The sequence below is a fragment of the Aethalodelphis obliquidens genome, unplaced genomic scaffold, assembly GCF_003676395.1.
Source record: "Aethalodelphis obliquidens isolate GAN/ISIS:26980383/991018 unplaced genomic scaffold, ASM367639v1 scaffold8, whole genome shotgun sequence".
In the NCBI taxonomy this organism is placed as follows: domain Eukaryota; kingdom Metazoa; phylum Chordata; class Mammalia; order Artiodactyla; family Delphinidae; genus Aethalodelphis; species Aethalodelphis obliquidens.
The window spans coordinates 5,115,066-5,136,815 of record NW_020837952.1 but is presented as its reverse complement, the minus strand read 5'-3'; positions in this window follow the sequence as shown (position 1 = coordinate 5,136,815).

Here is a 21,750-nt window from a genome sequence, read left to right as displayed (position 1 = left end):
GGCCTCTCACTGTTGTGGCCTCTCCCTGTTGTGGAGCACAGGCTCCGGACACACAGGCTCAGCGGCCATGGCTCACGGGCCCAGCCACTCCGTGGCATGTGGGATCCTCCCGGACCGGGGCACGAACCCGTGTCCTCTGCATTGGCAGGCGGACTCTCAACCACTGCGCCACCAGGGAAGCCCTGGTCCCATTTTGTAGATAGAAAACTGACTCATTGTGACTGAAGTTAGCTGGGGAGAGGTACCAGGTTTGGAGAAAAGTTCCAGGTGTTTCCAGCTGTTATTTCATTCACAAGCACAGGTTTACCCCATAAAGATCTCTATCCAGCCACAGTGGATGCCTGTCTGGATTTTAGCAATGACAACCGTGGCAGGGAGGTGGGGTAGTGCGTGGGCCCTGTCATGAGAGGGCACAGGGCAGAGCGGAGCAACTCGGTATCCCTGAGGGGGGTGATGCTCAGGGGACTGGACTAGGTCACCTCTCCCATTTGGAAGCTTCAAGGCTCTGCATTTCCAGTAATTTATCTCTCCACAATTTCCTCGCAACCAATGACAAAGTGCCAAGTCTTTCCTCTTGCTTAGCTTGGGTCTCATGAAATCTAAAAGGAAAGAAAGAAGAACCCTCAGGATGGAAGTCTTCTCCCTTCTCCTCCAAATGAGGGAGAGGGGCAGAGGAGAAGCACCTAATTCGAAGCAAGCCTGTTTACCAGCTGCCAGCCCATACCTCCAGCAAAATGCCATGGAGAATGATGTTGTGACTCATCGCTTGGCAAGTACCGGGATCATGCCCCAGGCTTCCAGATCCCACACTGGCTCCTCCAGGTCGCTCTGGCTGGATCTCCTTCTCCTCCTTTTCCCCAGAGGCATTCCTCATCTTGCCCTCTCTTCCCCAGCCCCTCCTCCCCTCAAATCATTCTATGCAGTGAAAGGTGGGGGTGGAGAAGCAGAGGTAGAATTGGGATTTGAGTTAGGGTTAATTTCAGGATCAGGATTAAGGATAGAAGTAGGGATAGAGCTACTCTGAGATTGGGTTTAGTCAGTGGACTTTTAGTTGGCAGAGACAACAGAACTCTACTAACTTACATGCACTAAAATCCTAGGGTCAGCCTAGGGTTAGATGTCTTGGCCAGAGGTCCACTTTTTTTTTTTTTAAGTATTTCTTTCTTTATTTATTTTTGGCTGCTTTGGGTCTTCGTTGCTGTGAGCGGGCTTTCTCTACTTGTGGCGAGCAGGGGTTACTCTTCGTTGCAGTGTGCGGGCTTCTCATTGCGGTGGCTTCTCTTGTTGTGGAGCACGGGCTCTAGGCGCACGGGCTTCAGTAGTTGTGGCTCGTGGGCTCTAGAGCACGGGCTCAGTAGTTGTGGCACCCGGGCTTAGTTGCTCTGCGGCATGTGGGATCTTCCCGGACCAGGGCTCGAACCCGTGTCTCCTGCATTGGCAGGTGGATTCTTAACCACTGAGCCACCAGGGAAGTCCCAGAGGTCCACTTTTTTTGAAGTCAGATTAGAAGAGTTAGAATCCGGTTTAGAAAATAGGAAATGTCAACATTTAAACAAAGATGTACTCAGGAACCACGTCCTAGGAATCTGAGCAAAGTTTTCTGGGAATCAACTACATTCCTAAGGATTGTAGGTACAGTAGAACCATTACACCTGTTCCCCAGGCACTGTGCAGTATCGTCTGACTTTACATCGACCTCAGACTTAGAATTTTCTAGTACACCCAAGAGTATTTCTTGGATTTCTTCTCCTAATCCCCTCCTGGCCTTATCAAAGGAATTGTTCCTCTGTCCCATCAGCATTGGGAAATGGCTGGGGAAGTAGCTGAAGCACCGGGGCCCTGACATTTGGGTACCTCAGGTGCCATCTTGGCCACGAGGCACAAGCAAAGCATGATGGGGCTTCCCAGACTGAGAGGTCTGTCAGCAAGCCTCAGGAGACATCTTGTCACCTCAGGCGAAGGACAAGACACATTGCAAGTTCTGAGCTCAATTTCCAAGGACAGAAAAAAAATAAAAGTAGGAACAACTAGTAGGCAGTAGCAGGGCATGGAACAGGAAGCTTCCCAGGAAGTCCCGGGGGTCCTCCAGGAGAATTTGGTACATAAACCGAAGTGAGGCCATTGGGTTTCGTTCCTAGAAACACACACACACACACACCAGCACCTCCTTACGTAAGTTACTCAACCCAGAAAGATGAAATAGCTGCAGCCCACCAGTACTGTGCAAACAAAATCTCTTCCGTTTGATATGGGCCTCAGTTTCCCTTCTTTCTCTCGTGCTTGGAGATCCTCCTGCAGAGGGGCGAGAGGGTTCAAATCTGGCACAAACCCCACCTCAGCCCTGCCCTCGCCACGAGCAGCAGCAAGAGAGTGATTATCTGCTCTCCCCAAGGCTCAGAGGTAAGGGATTTTTTTTTCTTTCAAACATGTCACATCTGGCACATCTGCTTTCCTAGCAATGATGCATCCCAAGGGGTATAATCAACAGTTGGGGCGGGGCCAGGATGCAGGTCTGTACTGACAGAAACCTGAGCCAGAGACGCCAAGAGCAAAACTTAAGAACTCCAACAACTCCCACTCCCATTCTACCGCCAGGGCTGAAGATGGGCCCTCTCCCTGCGCACCTTCCTGCCATACAAGCAGCTGCCCTCCGCACATGCCAGACCTATTTTAGGGCACGGAGATCACGAACTGAATGGTGTATTTTGCTTTGGGAAATTATATAATCCTTTCTCTTGTCCAACCTTAAACTTTCCTACTGGAATAAGAAGGGAAGTGGAAAAGAACTGGTCACCCTTCCCCCGTCACAAGTTTAGAAGCCCTGCTAGTGACCTCCCCAGTCTTTCTCCCCTATTCCTTGTAGCTGCCTCCATCTCCCCATTGCCCTAACCCCTTATTCTTTCCAAGCCCAATTCCTCACTGCACGGAAAAATCTTCCCATCCTGGACCTAGTAGGTCAAAGGACTACCTAATGCCTCCCAGCAGCGGTTTGATGAAACACCACCAGCACTTCGATCCCTCTGCCCACTGGAACAGCCCTCTCCCTGCCCCCCCACCCACGACTATGACTTCTTCACTCAGACACTGCCTTTCAGCCAGGCAAAACTGCTTCCTTCCCTGCAAATGTCTCCCCTTCTACCTTAAAGGTCATTCTTTTCTCTCATCAAAGATACCGTCCTTCAGGAATAAAGACGCAGATGTAGAGAATGGACTTGAGGACCCGGGGAGGGGTAAGGGTAGGCTGGGACAAAGTGAGAGAGTAGCATGGACATATATATACTACCAAATGTAAAATAGCTAGTGGGAAGCAGCCGCATAGCACAGGGAGATCAGCTCGGTGCTTTGTGACCACCTAGAGGGGTGGGATAGGGAGGGTGGGAGGGAGACGCAAGAGGGAGGGGATATGGGGATATATGTATATGTATAGCTGATTCACTTTATTATACAGCAGAAACTAACACACCATTGTAAAGCAATTATACTCCAATAAAGATGCTAAAAAAATAAAAAGATATCGTCCTTTCCTTCTCTCTGGTCCTAATCTGCCTCTTCCAAACACTCTCCCACAACCTCTCCTGAAGGAAATTCTCTGTGGATAAGTCACCCATTTTGCATCTAGTGGTGTCTCTCCATCCTCCATCACTACCTAGACCTCTGCCCTTATCTCATTATGTCTGCATGTTTGTCATTATCCTGGGTATCGCATCGTTCCCATCACACTGGGAGCCTCCCTCTCCTGCTCTGCACACTCCAGTTTCTTGATTCAATAAAGAAAGGTAACTGAGTGAGAGAAAGGCATAGGGTCTAATACTCACTCTGCTCCCACAAAAAAACCATAACCAACATACATATACATACGTGCACACACACACACACACACACAAACATACACAAACACACATACACACCCCAAGTCATCCCAAAGGTGACTGAGCTTGTCAGATATAAGTCATGTTTGGCTTTCAAATGCAACAGTAATTACATGGTATCTTAACTATCTGTGCAAACTGTCAGAGAAAATATATTGGCAATTCAGAGGAAAGAGGAGGGGAAGGTTGGAGCATCCATTGAACACCTTCTCTGAAGTCATCCAGAGATAGGACAGCACAGAAGGGCAAAGGCGTGCCGGGGCCAGTCCCAACACTTTCAGAGCCTAATGGTTTTTAGGTGAGATGTGCTACCACAAGCTCCCAGGGAGGAGGGGACATTCAAGATGAATTGTAGGCATCACCAGTCTCATAAGGTGTTGGAAGCAGCAGCAGGAGGGATTTAGGCTAAATTTTCTGAAGACAGCCTGACAAAACAGAGGCCCCAGAAAGATTGGGTCCTTCCTCTGTGAGTCTGGGAATCATTTGGTCTAACCTTTGGCTTCCAAGCAGAACTAGATCCAGACTATTCCAGAAGGGGAGTGATATTTAGAAAACCCAATTTTAAATTTAAAACATATTCGTATATTCAAATAAGTGTCTGTGTCTGAGATTAGGATTATGTTACTTCTTACTTATAGCTACAATTTGGGGTGCTCCCCCAGTTGCTACTCTCTCCTAATATTCCTCCCACCCCAGACTGACGTTTGCTTTGGCTCCCCTTTTCCTAGAAGCACTGCTTACCCATTTCCAGGCTACTTTTCATACACGTCTTTCTGCCAGTGGTTTTGGAGAAAGCGGACTGATGGGTTTCAGAAGGAGGAGCTGTATGTAGGGAGGGGGAGAGTCCAGGGAGGGGGACATGAGAGACGGGAGCCAGACTAAGGAGGGAGAGAAGAACAGACGGAGGACAGGAGTGGGGGCCTGGGGTTGAAAAGTTCATCCCTGCAGGGCAGAGGGGGTGAAGAGAGCAGGCAGAGAGCGAAAGAAGCAGATTTCTCACGGCTCCTCTGGCCCATTTCTTGCCTCTGTGCAGATTCCATATACACATACTTGGTTCCTCACCGACACCAAGCCAGGAAACATGTTGTCTAAAGCTGAGAAAAGAATAGTGTATTTATCAAGAGATGGCTTATGAACATTTCTAATGTGTGCACGTGTAAATATTCTGGTGACTTTGTGGACAAGAGGAAAAAGAAATCTGCCTGTACAAAAGGTTGTCACACATGGCAGCAGGGGGCAGGGTCTCCTTCATTAGAGGTGTAGGAAATGCAGATGGAATGTATCTTTCCACAATGATTCTGGATAGTTTATCTTTATATATTCCCAGACCTGCATGACCAAATCAACAAACAAAACAACACACCCACACCCATACCCCCCACACACACGTACATTGTGTTCTTACAGACTTGCATAAACAGTAACCCCCAATTCCCTACTTGGCATCTGGATGAACCCCGTTTGGTTCAACACCCCAACGGTTCCACTAGGCCCACAAGTTCCTCTGTCAAAGGAATAAGATCCTCTCAATTTTTCTCACTTGGGGACCTCAAGCTCACAAGCCCTATTTTAATGTCAACCCTACTATCAGTATCTCATTCCCCTAGAATGGACGTTTAGGAGGCTTCTAACTATCCTATAAGTGGCCCCTCTATTTATGGATCAAAAGTAGTATGACCGTCACACGAGCAACAGAGATTCAGGACAGACACTAATGGTGGCACAGCGTTCAACTTCTGCAACAGGGTTATTCATATGCTGTGGGATGGGCAACTAGAGAAGAGAGAAGTGACACTTTTTTAGTTTGTGGAAGATGGATCTCCAATTCAGATCATTACCCAAATTCCTAGGTTCCTAAAGATCCAGGATTTCTGAACTCCAAACACCGCGGGGCTGAGATCTCCTGACCTGTCCCCACAGAGCTGTGAAATTCAGTTATAAGGCAAACAAGGCCATGTTTGTCCCATAAAACCACCGTGTGTGAGCTAATTAAATGACATCATAAAACAGGGAGATAAATGCAGGCAGCAGGGAGCCCGCCTAGAGACGGCGATGGGATCAGATGGGTGGCTGAAATAAAGACAGGCCAGGAGAAGAGTTGAGGGTGAATATCCCCAACCCCAACCTCAAGATTCCTCAGGAGCTTCCAACGAGCATCATGTGATGGGTGAGGGGAAGGAGGGTGTGAAGACAGAGAAGAGCTACACGTAGTCTAAAGGAAAAGACGTTAGCAAAGGAAGCAAAGCAGCCTACGCAAATGTGGACCTCCCCACCCTGACACACGGAGAGATTCTTACATATTATTGTTACACCGATTTGCATATATACATGGAGTCATATGTAGAGATATACATAAGGAGTCGCAAAAGCAAACATTCTAAACAAGATAATTCTCCTCCAGTTCACTGAGTTAGGCAACTTCCACTGCAACAGAGGGATGTGTAAGCCATGACCTCAAGGATTTCCTCCAGCCCTAAAGGATTCTTTGATTTTGTGATCTCTGAGCATACTTAGAGCATTTTAAAGTGACATATGTTCACTGCTTCCCCTAAACAGTAACCCATTGATAATGTCACTAAAATGATGGGTACCTGGAGCAAATAAAATTCACATTCATATCTGGTCATGTGGCCAGAGCTCTGCTGTTGGCAGCGGAATGGATGAAGGCTATAACTGGCCAAGGTGCCTGTCCCAGAGGAATAATCTGGCAGGTGAGGGGCAGGAACTCACAGAATATCTGAAGTAAGCTTAAATTTTAGTTTCCTTTACAGATCTTCTTGGGCAAAGTAAGACTGAGTCTCAGGAACTCCTCCCCCCTCCCCTCTTCCATTCCCAGCCTTCAACCTAAGGCACCTTTCCTCACTGCTCCACTCAGGCGCACATCTCATCCAGAGAAGTTCAACTAAAAGTTCAATTCCTCATGCCCGTGCCCCTTCCCAAAGATGTTCATGTTAGAAGAAAAAATTGGGAGTGAGGAGGATGCCCAGATCAGTAAAACAAATTCAGGCATCCTGTCATTTATTTGTTCACACCTTCACTCAGCAAACAGTTATTAAGGGCCTTCTATGTACGAAGCACAACTGAAGTTGCAAAAATAAATGAAGAAGTAAAGAAGTAAAGCTGTCACTATTTGCAGATGACATGATACTGTATATAGATAACCCTAAAGTCTCCACCAAAAAACTATTAGAACTAATAAGTGAATATGGTAAAGTTGCAGGATACAAGATCAATATACAGAAATCTGTTGCTTTTCTATACACTAATAATGAACAATCAGAAAGAGAAAGCAAGAAAAGAATCCCTTTTAAAATTGCCTCAAAATGAATAAAATACCTAGGAATAAACTTAACCAAGAAGGTGAAAGACCTATACTCTGAAAATTTTTAAACAGTGATGAAGAAAATTGAAGCTGATACAAAGAAATGGAAAGATATCCCATGTTCTTGGATTGGAAGAATTATCACACTACCCAAAGAAATCTACAGGTTTAATACAATCCTTATCAAAACATCCATGACCTTTTTCATAGAACTAGAACAAATAATCCTAAAATGTATATGGAACCACGAAAGGCCCCAAAATGCCAAAGCAATCTGGAGGGGAAAGAACAAAGCTGGAGATATCATGCTCGCTGACTTCAGAATATACTACAAAGCTATAGTAATCAAAACAGCATGATTCTGGCTCAAAAATAGACACATAGATCAATGGAACAGAATAGAGAGACCAGAAATAAACCCACATACTTATGGCCAATAAATCTACAACAAAGGAAGCAAGAATAGACAGTGAAGAAAAGACAGTCTCTTCAATAAGTGATGCTGGGAAAACCAGACAACTACATGTAAAAGAATGAGATTAGAACATTTCCTCACATCATATACAAAAATAAACTCAAAATGGATTAAAGAGCTAAATGTAAGACCAGAAACCATAAAACTCCTAGGTGAGAACATAGGCAGAATGTTCTTTGACATAAATCATAGCAATATTTTTTGGATCTGTCTCCTATGGCAAAAGAAATAAAAGCAAAAATAAACAAATGGGACATAATTAAACTCAAAACTTTTGCCCAGCAAAGGAAACCATCAACAAAATGAAAAGACAACTTACTGAATGGGGAAAATTTTTGCAAATAATACGACCAATAAGGAGTTAATATCCAAAATATATAAACAGCTCATACAATACAACCCAATATCAAAAATCAAAAAAAACCTGATTGAAAAATGGGCAGAAGACCTGAATAGACATTTTTCCATAGAAGACATACAGATGGGTAACAGGCACATGAAAAGATGCTCAACATCACTAATCATTAGAGAAATGCAAATTAAAACCACAATGAGATGTCACCTCACACCTGCTGGAATGGCTATCATCAAAAAGTCTACAAATAACATATGTTGGCAATGATGTGGAGAAAAGGGAACCCTGTATACTATTGGTAGAAATGCAAATTGGTGCAACCACTGTGGAAAACAGTATGGAGGTCCCTCAAAAAACTGAAAATAGAACCACCATGTGATCCAGAAATTCCACTCCTGGGTATATATCTGAAGAACAGAAAAGCTCTAATTCGAAAAGATACACACACCCTAATGTTCACAGAAACATTATTTACAATAGCCAAGATATGGAAGCAACCCAAGTATCCATCAACAGATGAATGGATAAAGAAGATGTGGCACATATATACAATGGAATATTACTCAGCCATAAAAAAGGATGAAATTTGCCACACATGGATGGACCTAGAGAGTATTATGTTTAGTAAAATAAGTCAGACAGAGAAAGAAAAATACTGTGATATCTGTTACATGTGGAATATAAAAAGTAAAACAAACAAATGTATATAACAAAACAGAAATAGACTCACAGATACAGAAAACAAACTAGTGGTTACTAGTGGGAAGAGGGAAGCAGGGAGGGGCAAGATAGGGGTATGGAATTAAGAGGTACAAATTATGCATAAAATAGATAAATAACAAGGATATATAGTACAGCACAGGGAAATATAGCCATTATTTGGTAATAACTTTATTTTGGGGTTGTTTTCTTTTTAACATCTTTATTGGAGTATAATTGCTTTACAATGGTGTGTTAGTTTCTGCTTTATAACAAAGTGAATCAGCTATACATATACATATATCCCCATATCTCTTCCCTCTTGCATCTCCCTCCCTCCCACCCTCCCTATCCCACCCCTGTAGGTGGTCACAAAGCACCGAGCTGATCTCCCTGTGCTATGCAGCTGCTTCCCACTAGCTATTGATTTTACATTTGGTAGTGTATATATGTCCATGCCACTCTCTCACTTTGTCCCAGCTTACCCTTCTCCCTCTACATGTCCTCAAGTCCATTCTCTAGTAGGTCTACGTCTTTATTCCCGTCCTGCCCCTAGGTTCTTCATAACCATTGTTTTTTTTTTTTAGATTCCATATATATGTGTTAGCATATGCTATTTGTTTTTCTCTTTCTGACTTACTTCACTCTGTATGACAGACTCTAGGTCTACCCACCTCACTACAAATAACTCAATTTAATTTCTTTTTATGACTGAGTAATATTCCATTGTATAAATGTGCCACATCTTCTTTATCCATTCATCTGTCAATGGACACTTAGGTTGCTTCCATGGCCTGGCTATTGTAAATAGAGCTGCAATGAACACTCTGGTACGTGACTCTTTTTGAATTATGGTTTTCTCAGGGTATATGCCCAGTAGTGGGATTGCTGGGTCATATGGTAGTTCTATTTTTAGTTTTTTAAGCGACCTCCATACTGTTCTCCATAGTGGCTGTATCAATTTACATTCCCACTGACAGTGCAAGAGGGTTCCCTTTTCTCCACACCCTCTCCAGCATTTATTATTTGTAGATTTTTTGATGATGGCCATTCTGACGGTGTGAGATGATATCTCATTGTAGTTTTGATTTGCATTTCTCTAATGATTAGTGATATTGAGCATCCTTTCATGTGCTTGTTGGCAATCTGTATATCTTCTTTGGAGAAATGTCTATTTAGGTCTTCTACCCATTTTTGGATTGGGTTGTTTGCTTTTTGATATTGAGTTGCATGAGCTGCTTGTATATTTTGGAGATTAATCCTTTGTCAGTGGCTTCATTTGCAAATATTTTCTCCCATTCTGAGGGTTGCCTTTTCGTCTTGTTTATGGTTTCCTTTGCTGTGCAAAAGCTTTTAAGTTTCATTAGGTCCCATTTGTTTATTTTTGTTTTTATTTGCACTTCTCTAGGAGGTGGGCCAAAAAGGATCTTGCTGTGATTTATGTCATAGAATGTTCTGCCTATGTTTTCCTCTAAGAGTTTTATAGTGTCTAGCCTTATATTTAGGTCTTTAATCCATTTTGAGTTGTTTTGTGTGTATGGTGTTAGGGAGTGTTCTCATTTCATTCTTTTACATGTAGCTGTCCAGCTTTCCCAGCACCACTTATTGAAGAGTCTGTCTTTTCTCCATTGTATATTCTTGCCTCCTTTATCAAAAATAAGATGACCACAGGTGCGTGGGTTTATCTCTGGGCTTTCTATCTTGTACCATTGATCTACATTTCTGTTTTTGTGCCAGTACCATACTGCCTTGATTACTGTAGCTTTGTAGTATAGTCTGAAGTCAGGGAGCCTGATTCCTCCAGCTCCATTTTTCTTTCTCAAGATTGCTTTGCCTATTCAGGGTCTTTTGTGCTTCTGTACAAATTGTGAAATTTTTTTGTTCTAGTTCTGTGAAAAATGCCATTGGTAATTTGATAGGGATTACATTGAATCTGTGGATTGCTTGGGTTGTATATTCATTTTCACAATGTTGATTCTTCCAGTCCAAGAACGTGGTATATCTCTCCATCTGTTTGTATCATCTTTAATTTCTTTCATCAGTGTCTTATAGTCTTTTGTCTCCTTAGGTAGGTTTTGTCTCCTTAAGTAGGTTTATTTCTAGGTATTTTATTCTTTTTGTTGCAGTGGTAAATGGGAGTGTTTCCTTAATTTCTCTTTCAGATTTTTCATCATTAGTGTATAGGAATGCAAGAGATTTCTGTGCATTAATTTTGTATACTGCTACTTTACGAAATTCATTGATTAGCTCTAGTAGTTTTCTGGTAGCATATTTAGGATTGGTAATAACTTAAATGGAATATAATCTATGAAATTATTGAATCATTATGCTGTACACCTGAAACTAATATAATATCGTAAATCAACTATACTCCAATTAAAAGAAAAAAAAGAATGTCTCCGGCCCCAGTATTGAAGTATGCACATCTCCTTGGGCAAGGCTATCTTTGTCAGCAATTCAAAAAGGAGTCCAATATTCTGAAATACTAGCCTCATCTTTCACCATTCTCTAGTGAGTTCTTTTTTGTGCTGAATGTGCAAAAAACTGGAGCCCTGAATCACTGGCAGTCGAGGAGATGGTCTCCCTGGACCCTTAGGTTCCTTTCCTGGCTCCACCCTGACTCCCTGGGCAGTTCTGAACAAGTCGTGGACTCAGTTTCTCTATCTGGGAAGCAGGGGAGGCTCCCACTGACTAGTTCTCAACTTCACAGAGCAGCTTGGTGATTAATGGGCTAATGTCCGTGGGAGGCTTTGAGCTCTTGGGATGAAAGACATTCTAAAGCCCTGACTCTGTTGGAAACTCTGCCCAGCCAGCAAGATACCCTGAAACCAGAAAGGGGGCCTTTGATCATATATTAAGAGTTGTCTTTGGAAGGATGAACTAGAGGGGATGAGTTAAAACCGTAGCAGAAATTAAAGTAGCATGAAAAAAAGGACTTTCGGGCTCCTGGGCGGAGTACTTTGCCCTGGAGTTGTTTTCAGATCTTTCACTAGCCTATAGAGGGGGGTGGTCTGGATCATTTCTGGAAGCTTCTTCTGGACATCCTACAGCCAACTCCATATTAGCTGCTCTCTAACAGATCTTTAATTTTTTTTTTTTTTTTTGCAGTACACGGGCCTCTCACTGTTGCGGCCTCTCCCGTTGCGGAGCACAGGCTCCGGACGCGCAGGCTCAGCGGCCATGGCTCACAGGCCCAGCCGCTCTGCAGCACGTGGGATCTTCCCGGACCGGGGCACGAACCCGCGTCCCCTGCATCGGCAGGTGGACTCTCAACCACTGCGCCACCAGGGAAGCCCAGATCTTTAATATTTAAGGTTAAATATTTAACCTTAATGTCTTCCCCCACCCCACATATGAAACCAGCCACCTTCTCCACTGCACAAGTTGGTAGCAAGCATGAAGGATGTATATATATATATATATATATATATATATATTGTTATATATAACAAAAATTTTTAATTGGTTTAAAAAGTTAAATGTGCAGAAGAGCTTTGTTATAGAATTTATCCAAAATCTCAAAGTATTCATTATCAAGATAAAGTGCAAATATTGAGATTTCAAGCTTGAGTATGGGGTCAGGCTTAAGTTCAAATACTGGTCTGCCATTTGCCAGTTATACAACTCTGCGCAAGTTGCTTAAACACACTAAGCCTCAGTTTAATCGTCTGTAAAATGGCAATAATAAAAATTCCAACTTCATATGATATTGTAAGGATTAAACTGGAAAATTCTGAGACTACCGAGAGCTGGCAAGGATGGTAGAACAACAGGAACTCTCAGATACTCTAGAGTGAAAATTGGTACAGATACTTTGGGAAGCAATTTGGTATTACTGAGCAAACTTGAATGTTCACGTACCCTATAACCCAGAAATTCTACTGCCAGGTATAGACCCTACAAAATGCGGGCACAATCGCACTAGGATACATGTTTAAGTATGTTCAAAGCAACATTGTTTTCAATTGATAAAAACTGGAGGAACTTCCCTGGTGGTCCAGTGGGTAAGACTCCACGCTCCCAATGCAGGGGGGCCGGGTTTGATCCCTGGTCAGGAGCTAGATCCCACATCCCACAGCTAAAGATCCCGCATGCCATAACTAAAAGATCCCACATGCCTCAGCTAAGACCCGGTGCAGCCAAGATTAATTAATTAATAATTAATTTAAAAAAAACTAGAAAGGATGTGATGTCCACCAACAGTAGAATGGATAAAATACTGCATATTCACACACAGTGCAATACGTATAGCAATGACAATTAGTAAACTACAGCTACAAGCAGCAACATGAATGAACCTCACAGATAAAATGCTGAGTAAAAAATGTAAGACAAAAGAATATTCAAAATTTGAGTGTATCAACATAAAATTCAGAAAAGGGCAAAACTGGGACTTGTTGGCGGTCCAGTGGTTAAGACTTTGCCTTCCAATGTAGGGGGTGTAGGTTTGATCCCTGGTCGGGTAGCTAAGATCCCACATGCCTCGGGGCCAAAAAACCAAAACATAAAACAGAAGCAATATTGTAACAAATTCAATGAAGACTTTAAAAATGGTCCACATCAAAAAATCTTAAAAAAAAAAAAAAAGGCAAAACTATATTGTTTAAGGACACATACATTGATACTAAAACTATTATGAAAGGCCAGAAAATTATTACAAAATACAGGATAGTTACCTTTGGGAAAGCGAAGCAATTGTGATCAGAAAGGGACTGCCAGGGAGCTTCTGGGATGCTGGCAAAGCTCTTTCTTTTTAGGAGTGGCGGTTACATGGGTGTTTCTAGGTGCCACGTTATTCATTAAAATGCACGCATATCCTTTATACACTTTAATGAATATGTGTCATATTTTACAATTTAAACATAAAAAAGATTTAATTAGGTTACATATGTAAAGTGATTAATAAAATGTCTAGTGAATACTAAGCTCTCAGTGAATGTTAACTATTATACCCATTAGTTATCCACCACTAGTTCAGAAATTATCTGTACCATTCTTTCCCCCCTTTAATCATAGTAGATATATGGATTTGTGTTAATAAACAGTTAGTTGACTGCCTACTATGTGCTACACACCGTACTAGGGAGAGAAGAACCAGATATCATCCCCATCCAAGATGCTCACCTCGTTCACCTGAATGCACCAAGACAGCTCCTGCTTCCCAAACTATCAACTTCTCTTTCCACCTATGTGGGTCAAATGTCAACTTCTCAATAATGACAAAATCACAAACAGGGATTTGTGTCCAGAAAGAAACCTCCACTTCAAACCACCCCTCCCCAATCCTTACCAATTGTATTGTTGCCCCAGACCATGGGTATCTACTCACCCCGATACACACATAGCAGATGCAGCCCACATGATGTCTGCCACACCCTCAATCGTGGCAGAGAAAAAAAGAGCTGTGACCAAAAAAAATCTCCCCAGTGTCTGCACCAGCCTCCTACTCATCCCTTCCCACCTCAACCCCACCATCCCAGCTTCAGGACACGAAATACATTATGACCCTGGGCCTTCGTTTACATGTAGCAAACAGAGGTCAATTTATTTCTAAATCACTTTTTTTATGGCTCTATTGAACTATTTGCCACATTATTTATACGTTAATGGGCCAGGCCCCTCTGGGAAGCTCCCCATCTAATAAATAACGTGCCAAATCATTAAGCAAGGTGATAAAATCAAAGCCATTTAAAAATACATCAACCTGCGTTCCCTTCCAGTGAAATAAGCTCCAGGGGACCAGAGAAGAGAAGCCAGGGAGGGGGAACCACTTTCTATTACTGAGTTTGGTCAGGTGTAGGTTTCCCCACCCTTCCCTTGGGCTGGAGATAAAACTCAGAGCTGGGAGATCTAGATAACCTGGCTGCTTATCCACATCTCCAGCAGCTAGGGTGAGAGGAAGCAGATATTACAGTAGGGATCACCGAGAGTAAGCTTCAGGCCAGAGGAAGCTGGGACATTAAGATTCTACCTCCCACCTACGCTGTAGGGCTACTGGGGGCAGACAGAGGAGCCCAACTGAACAAAGGAAGTTACATCCTCTGGCTGGGAACTGGGGGTTAAAAAGAATATCCACTGAAGGCCTTTACCTTTCTACCTGTTTCCCATCACTATAATTCTCTCTTCCGAATCTCAGTATTTACAATTAATCTGAGTCACAGAGAAGAACACTAGTAATAACAATTACTCTGGCTACCCGCCCCCATTATTCACCTCTCACCCCAAAGGGCTTACCACAACCTTCTTCATCATCACCCCCCTCAGAAAACCTGTGCAGAGCTAGCATAGCAGTGGCAAGAAGACCTAGGCTGGAAGACTTACTCTTGAGCACCCTGAGGATTTGACCTTGAGCTCCCTAGGGACTTGACCTTGAGGTTCTTCCAAGTAGTCCAGAGAAAAAAGGCACATGGGAACCCATCAATCTATCCCTACCCTGAGGCTCCCTGTGGGTAGACCCCTGCCTTAGGTACTATAAGGAATGATTCAGCTAGATCCTCCCCTGGTTGATGAGAAAGACAAGACCCCCTCCGCAGGACTCTGACCCAGACTGAAAACCTAAACAGCAATACAATCGAAGGAAGTACAAGTTGAATATCTAAGCAGAGAGGGCAGGCAAAGCAGAGACATTATCTTTTGGATAGGAGAGGTTTAAATAAATATGTAAGTCCTAAGCAAACGAACTAAACATTGTTTACTTTAATCCTAATAAGAGCCTTGAAAAGTAATGTATAGATTCAAAGAAATGAAGAGATTTAATCAAGGTCACACAACAGGTAAGTGGAGGGCCAGGGCTTGAATCCAAGTGTGATTGTCTATGAAAGGCTGTGTTCTTTTTATTAAATCATCATGCCAAGGAGTAGAGATGAGCTTTGAGTTGAGTTCTAAATGAAGAGACCCATACAGATAAACTAAGAGAACAGAGGCGGTAGGGTTGCCAAATAAAAGTCAGGATGCCTGTGCCCAAATATTCCATGGGACACACACTAAAAATTGTTCGTTGTTTATCTGAAATTCAAATTTAATTGGCATCCTGCATTTTCATTTGCTAAATCTGTCAACCTTTAAAGCAAGCAACTCTTAAACCTTAACACAAAGTAAATGGCCTGGGTGAGAGCTCTCAAATGAAGGGAAATAAGGCTTGCAGGGAGGAGGAGAAATAGGTTTGATTAGATGGTACAGACAGTGCCATACTGGGAAGTCAAAAACTAGGAAGATGATGGTCACAGCTGCTAGAAAGGTCTTGAAGAATGAAAAGTTTATACTTCATAGGGAATAGAACATTGTTGGTTCTAGATTGTAAACTTTGAGGAAAGGACAAAAATAGTTTCACCGAATTTAGAACTGGAAGTTAATTAATTTATAATAACTCAACACCTTTTATTTGTAGATTACTTTATAGTTTTCAAAGCACTGTCACATACATTTAATTTGACCCTCATATACCCGTGGCATGGTAGACAAAATGGATGTTATCTGCTTCTGTTGACTCTGTTCCCCCTCGGTCTAGCTGGTCTACATCCTTCCCTCTACCACCAACATCCTGAAAGGCACTCCACTGCTTCCCCCCCCCACTTTACCACCCTCCTGAAACTGTCCTCACAGGGTCACCTGTAACATAGCCAATGGCTTCTTTTCATTCTCCATCCCACTTTACCTCTCTTTGGCACTAACACTGTGGACAACCTCCTTTTTCTGTGATACTATTGATCTCTTATCTCCTCCTACCTCTTGGATCACTTTTTCTCTGTCTCCTTCATTCTTTCCGTGTCCTTCCATCCTCCCCTTAATGTAGATATTTCCAAATTTCCATCTTTGGTCTTTTCGTTGGGTGATTTCATCCGCTCTATTTTCAGTCACTGAATGTGCACTGATGACTCCCAAATCTACACGTCCCACTGGTTTTCTAGATGCTAGACTTGGATTTTTTTTTTTTTTTTTTTTGCGGTACACAGGTCTCTCACTGTTGTGGCCTCTCCCGTTGCAGAGCACAGGCTCCGGACGCGCAGGCTCAGCGGCCATGGCTCACGGGCCCAGCCGCTCCGCGGCATGTGGGATCTTCCCGGACCGGGGCAGGGCACGAACCCGTGTCCCTTGCATCGGCAGGCAGACTCTCAACCACTGCGCCACCAGGGAAGCCCCTAGATTTGGATTTTAAATTGCCTCCTAGAATTTCTACTTACTACCCCCATTCTATTCATCCTCCTACTGCCACCAAATCTAGCCATCTTTTTCACTTAATGAATAACTCCCAATTACTTACAGGATAGGCTTCTCCATGGTCATACAGTTATGGCAAAATTCGGTCTAGATCAGGAGGTTGGCAGACTTTTCCTGTAAAGGACCAAACAGCAGACATTTCAGGTTTTGCAAGCTGCATATGGTCTCTGTTGTACATTCTTCTTTGGTGTTTTTTTTAAAATACAACCCTTTAAAAATGTTAAAAAAAAATTCTTAGCTTGAAGGTTGTACAGAAACAGGTTTAGGGTCACAGTCTTCCAACCCCTGGTCTAGGACCAGGCCTCCAAACTTATTCTCTTTTTCTTGTTTTTGGAAGTTAAAAACTTATATGTATGCAGTATTCACAGCTTTAAAAATTTCTCTTGTACACATCATTTTATTTGCTCTCTGTTTTTTGGACCCCCATTGGACTTCATCTGTACCTCCCTCACGGTACGTACTCAGGTTCACAACTTATAACTCTACTAGGCTATTTGTGAAAATAATGATTATCTCTCATTCACCTTTTTTTTTTAAGTCACGAAGGGATTTATTTGTTTATTCATTTGCCTATTTATTTATTTTTGGCTGCGTTGGGTCTTCGTTGCTGCACCCATGCTTTCTCTAGCTGCCGCGAGCGGGGGCCGCTCTTTGTTGCGGTGCACGAGCTTCTCATTGTGGTGGCTTCTCTTGTTGCGGAGCACAGGCTCTAGGCGCGTGGGCTTCAGTAGTTGTGGCACGCGGGCTCTAGAGCGCAGGCTCAGTAGCTGTGGCGCACGGGCTTGTTTGCTCCGCGGCATGTGGAATCTTCCCAGACCAGGGCTTGAACCCGTGTCCCCTGCATTGGCAGGTGGATTCTTAACCACTGTGCCACCAGGGAAGCCCCTCTCATTCATTTTTTATAGTCCATAGCAACCAGCCCTATGTGTTATTGATAATAGGCACTTTAAAATGTTTGTTTAAAGAACTAGTAACCTAGTTTTAAATTTTTATTTAAATAGGAAAAGTTGAAGAAGGGTCTGAAAGCTGAACAATCAGTCAGATGCCTGGTGCTCTTCTGGACTGTAAGGAGAGCCCTGGGGACAGGAAGGAATGGAAAGAATGGGAGAAATCCCTCAACACTACAATCTCTGCTTCCCCCTCTGGGAGTTCCAACTCTCCAAGAGCTGAATGGCCTAAGGTTTTTCCAAGAGAAAACCTACCTGGAGTTAATATTGCCTGTGGGAGTCTTAACTGCTTCACCGGAGCATCGGAGGCCCCCAAGGCTGATTGGAATGAAATCAGAGAATCTTAAAGTTAGAGGAGAACTTAGAGGTCCAGTTTCCCACCTAAATGGCTATAGTCAACTCCCAGTTATCCGGGCTAAGGCAGGAGAGCTGTAACATGGCTCTCACCAAGTCAACAGAAAAATTAAATAATGTCTTTTGGACTTCTTAATGCAGCATTTTTTTTAATCTTCCAAAAATGTGTCTCTGCCTTCAGAATTGTCTTAGGAAGTGTGTCTCATAAGCACACCTCGCTGGAAAATAAAGGAGAAGGTGGCCTTGATTAGGAAAAGATATTGAATGAGAGTTGACAACACCACTCCTGCAGCTAATCTGAGGGCTGGGGGGTTGGGGCAAAATCCCCGCTTTTTAATATCAGGGCCTCAATAAATACTTGTTAATAAATTTATTGATCTACTCTTTTCTCCCATACCTTCCTGCCTTCTCTTATTAAATTCTGCATTTGGAAGGGGCTAACAAGGAAGAATTACCAGACATCTGGGCTTGGGCACTTCTAGAGACACAGCTAGTCAACAGACTACAGCAGAAGCCTTGAGGCTAGGTCACGTTCACCATAAACCCTCGGTCTAATTCAACTAGTGGCCGCAATGGAATAGGGATGGAGATGACTCCACCAGTGGCCATCAGTCAGTAGACATGCCCAGAGCCTCCAGTAAGCAGGGCCTGCACCCAGGAAGTCTAAAGCCACCCTCTCGTCACTTAGGCTCAGTTCTTGGCATAAGCATCAATCACCAAGACGTGTCAACCCAATCAGCCAAGTGCCAACTCTCCTTTTCCTTCCAGGATGAAGCTGACTCGTATGGTTCCCAGAACTGTTTTAAACAAATGTCCTGTCTGTTCAGGAAACAACTCTGACAGCTCGTGACAATGTGAGTCTGAAAATGGTTGACATGGAGACGCAGTGAACAAAGTGTAGGGCCTTACTCCTCGCCCTGTGGTCCATGAACCAACAGCATCAGCATCACATGGGAGCTTATTAAAGAATGTTGCAGGAGCTTCCCTGGTGGCGCAGTGGTTAAGAATCTGCCTGCCAATGCAGGGGACATGGGTTCAAGCCCTGGTCCAGGAAGATCCCACATGCCGCGGAGCAACTAAGCCCATGCGCCACAACTACTGAGCCTGCGCTCTAGAGCCTGTGAGGCACAACTACTGAAGCCCGCATGCCTAGAGTCCGTGCTCTGCAACAAGAGAAACCACCACAATGAGAAGCCTGCGCACCGCAACAAAGAGTAGCCACCGCTCACTGCAACCAGAGAAAGCATGCGCACAGCAACGAAAACCCATCGCAGCCAAAATTAAATAAATAAAATAAATAAATTTTAAAAAAAAGAATGTTGCAGAATGTTGGACCCCATCATTAGATTCACGGAATCAGAATGAGCATTTTATTAAGGCCCCAGGTGGTCTGTATGCTTATTAAGGTTTGCGAGGCACTGGTGTATTGGATGAGGTTACGCTACTTAACAGCTGTGCGACCTTGGGCAAGTTATTTGACTTCTTCATAGCTCAGTTTCCTCACCTATAAAGTTGGGATAATAACAGTATCTCCTCATAGCTGTTGTGAGACCTTAGTCAACACATGTAAAGTGCTTAGGGTTCTGCCTCGCACTTGGTAAGCACGCAATCAACGTTAGCCATCATTATTAGCCTCTTTGATGTACTCCTCAAACTCCACTAAGGGGAACTGGCTGAACTTATGGGGACAGGTTAGGAGAAGGTGGAGGAATACATGTCTGTGTGTGTGATGGGCTGAAGAGAGGGCACTGATTATAGGAGGAATAACTTTTTTGATTAATAATAAAAAAATTCAATTGTGGGAGGGCTAGGCCAAGCTTGAGGTACCCAGAGCCCCAGAAGAGTGAAAAATCATCCACATGATGGATTTATCAATATATACTATTGGCAGGCCCTCTGCTGGGTACTAGAGATAGTGGTGAACAAGACAGACAAGGCCCCAGCCCCCAAATTAGGGAAATTCGAAATTTCTACTAACACTGATGGAAGGGAAGGCCTACAGATATTATATACTGCGGCCCATTTAGACAACCCAATTATGAGGGCTTGGGAATTTGGTTTGGCTCTCCCCCCAGATCTTATTAACCTGAGAGTTTCCCCCACTCTTTTTTCTTCCACGTCCCGCAGTCAACTAAAGCAGTAGTGCAGCTCTCGTTGGCTGTATCATCTGCTGAGCAGAACACACTGAGAGTAAGACTAGCCTTCTCAGAGGCCAGTTGTCCACGTTGTCCCAGTTTTCTGGAATTGTCTTTCTTTCTTTTTTCTTTTAAAGACTGTTTTTTTTCTTAATTTTTATTTTATATCAGAGTATAGTTGATTAACAATGTTGTGTTAGGGACTTCCCTGATTGTTCAGTGGGTAAGACTCCGAGCTCCCAATGCAGGGGGCCTGGGTTCGATCCCTGGTCAGGAACTGGATCCCACATGCATGCCACAACTAAGAAGTCTGCATGCCGCAGCTAAGAAGCCTGCACGCCACAGCCAAGGGTCCACATGCTGCAATGAAGATCCCTCGTGCCGCAATTAAGACCGGCACAGCCTAAATTAAAAATGATAATAATAGTAAATGAATAATAAATAAATATTTTTTTAAAAACAATGTTGTGTTAGTTTCAGGTGTACAGCAAAGTGATTCAGTTATACATATACATGTATCTATTCTTTTTCAAGTTCTTTTCCCATCTAGGTTATTATAATTGCTATGATTTTGATCAACACTCTTTAAAAAATTTATTTTATTTACTTATTTATTTTTGGCTGTGTTGGGTCTTTGTTGCTGCCTGCTGGCTTTCTCTAGTTGCAGTGAGCAGGGGTGATGCGCGGGCTTCAGTAGTTGTGGCATGTGGGCTCAGTAGTTGTGGCTCGCGGGCTCTAGAGTGCAGGCTCAGTAGTTGTGGCGCACTGACTTAGTTGCTCCGCGGCATGTGAGATCTTCCCGGAGCAGGGCTCTAACCCATGTTCCCTGCATTGGCAGGCGGATTCTTAACCACTGCGCCATGAGGGAAGCCCTTGATCAACACTCTTAAGGACTTCCTCCTTAGAGTAAGTGCCCCCAGAAGCAGATATTTGCCAGGCAGGAGCAAAGGCGAGTTTCATAGGTGTGGTAGCAGGAGTCGGGATGTTCTTAAAGAGATCTTTGGAGCCTTGGTTGTGTTTCTTGGTTTTGTTTGGAGAAACTGGGCCTCTTGGTAGGGACCAGCAGCTAGGATTGCTCTCAAAAATTGTTCTGGAATTGTCTTTCTAAAACACAGATCTGGGGACTTCCCTGGTGGCCCAGTGGTTAAGAATCCGTCTGCCAATGCAGGGGACACGGGTTCGAGCCCTGGTCTGGGAAGATCCCACATGCCGTGGAGCAACTAAGCCCGTGCACGACAGCTACTGAGCCTGCGCTCTAGAGCCCGTGAGCCACAACTACTGAAGCCCGCGCACCTAAAGCCCATGCTCTGCAACAAGAGAAGCCACCGCAATGAGAAACCCGCGCACCGCAACGAAGAGTAGCTCTCGCTCGCCGCA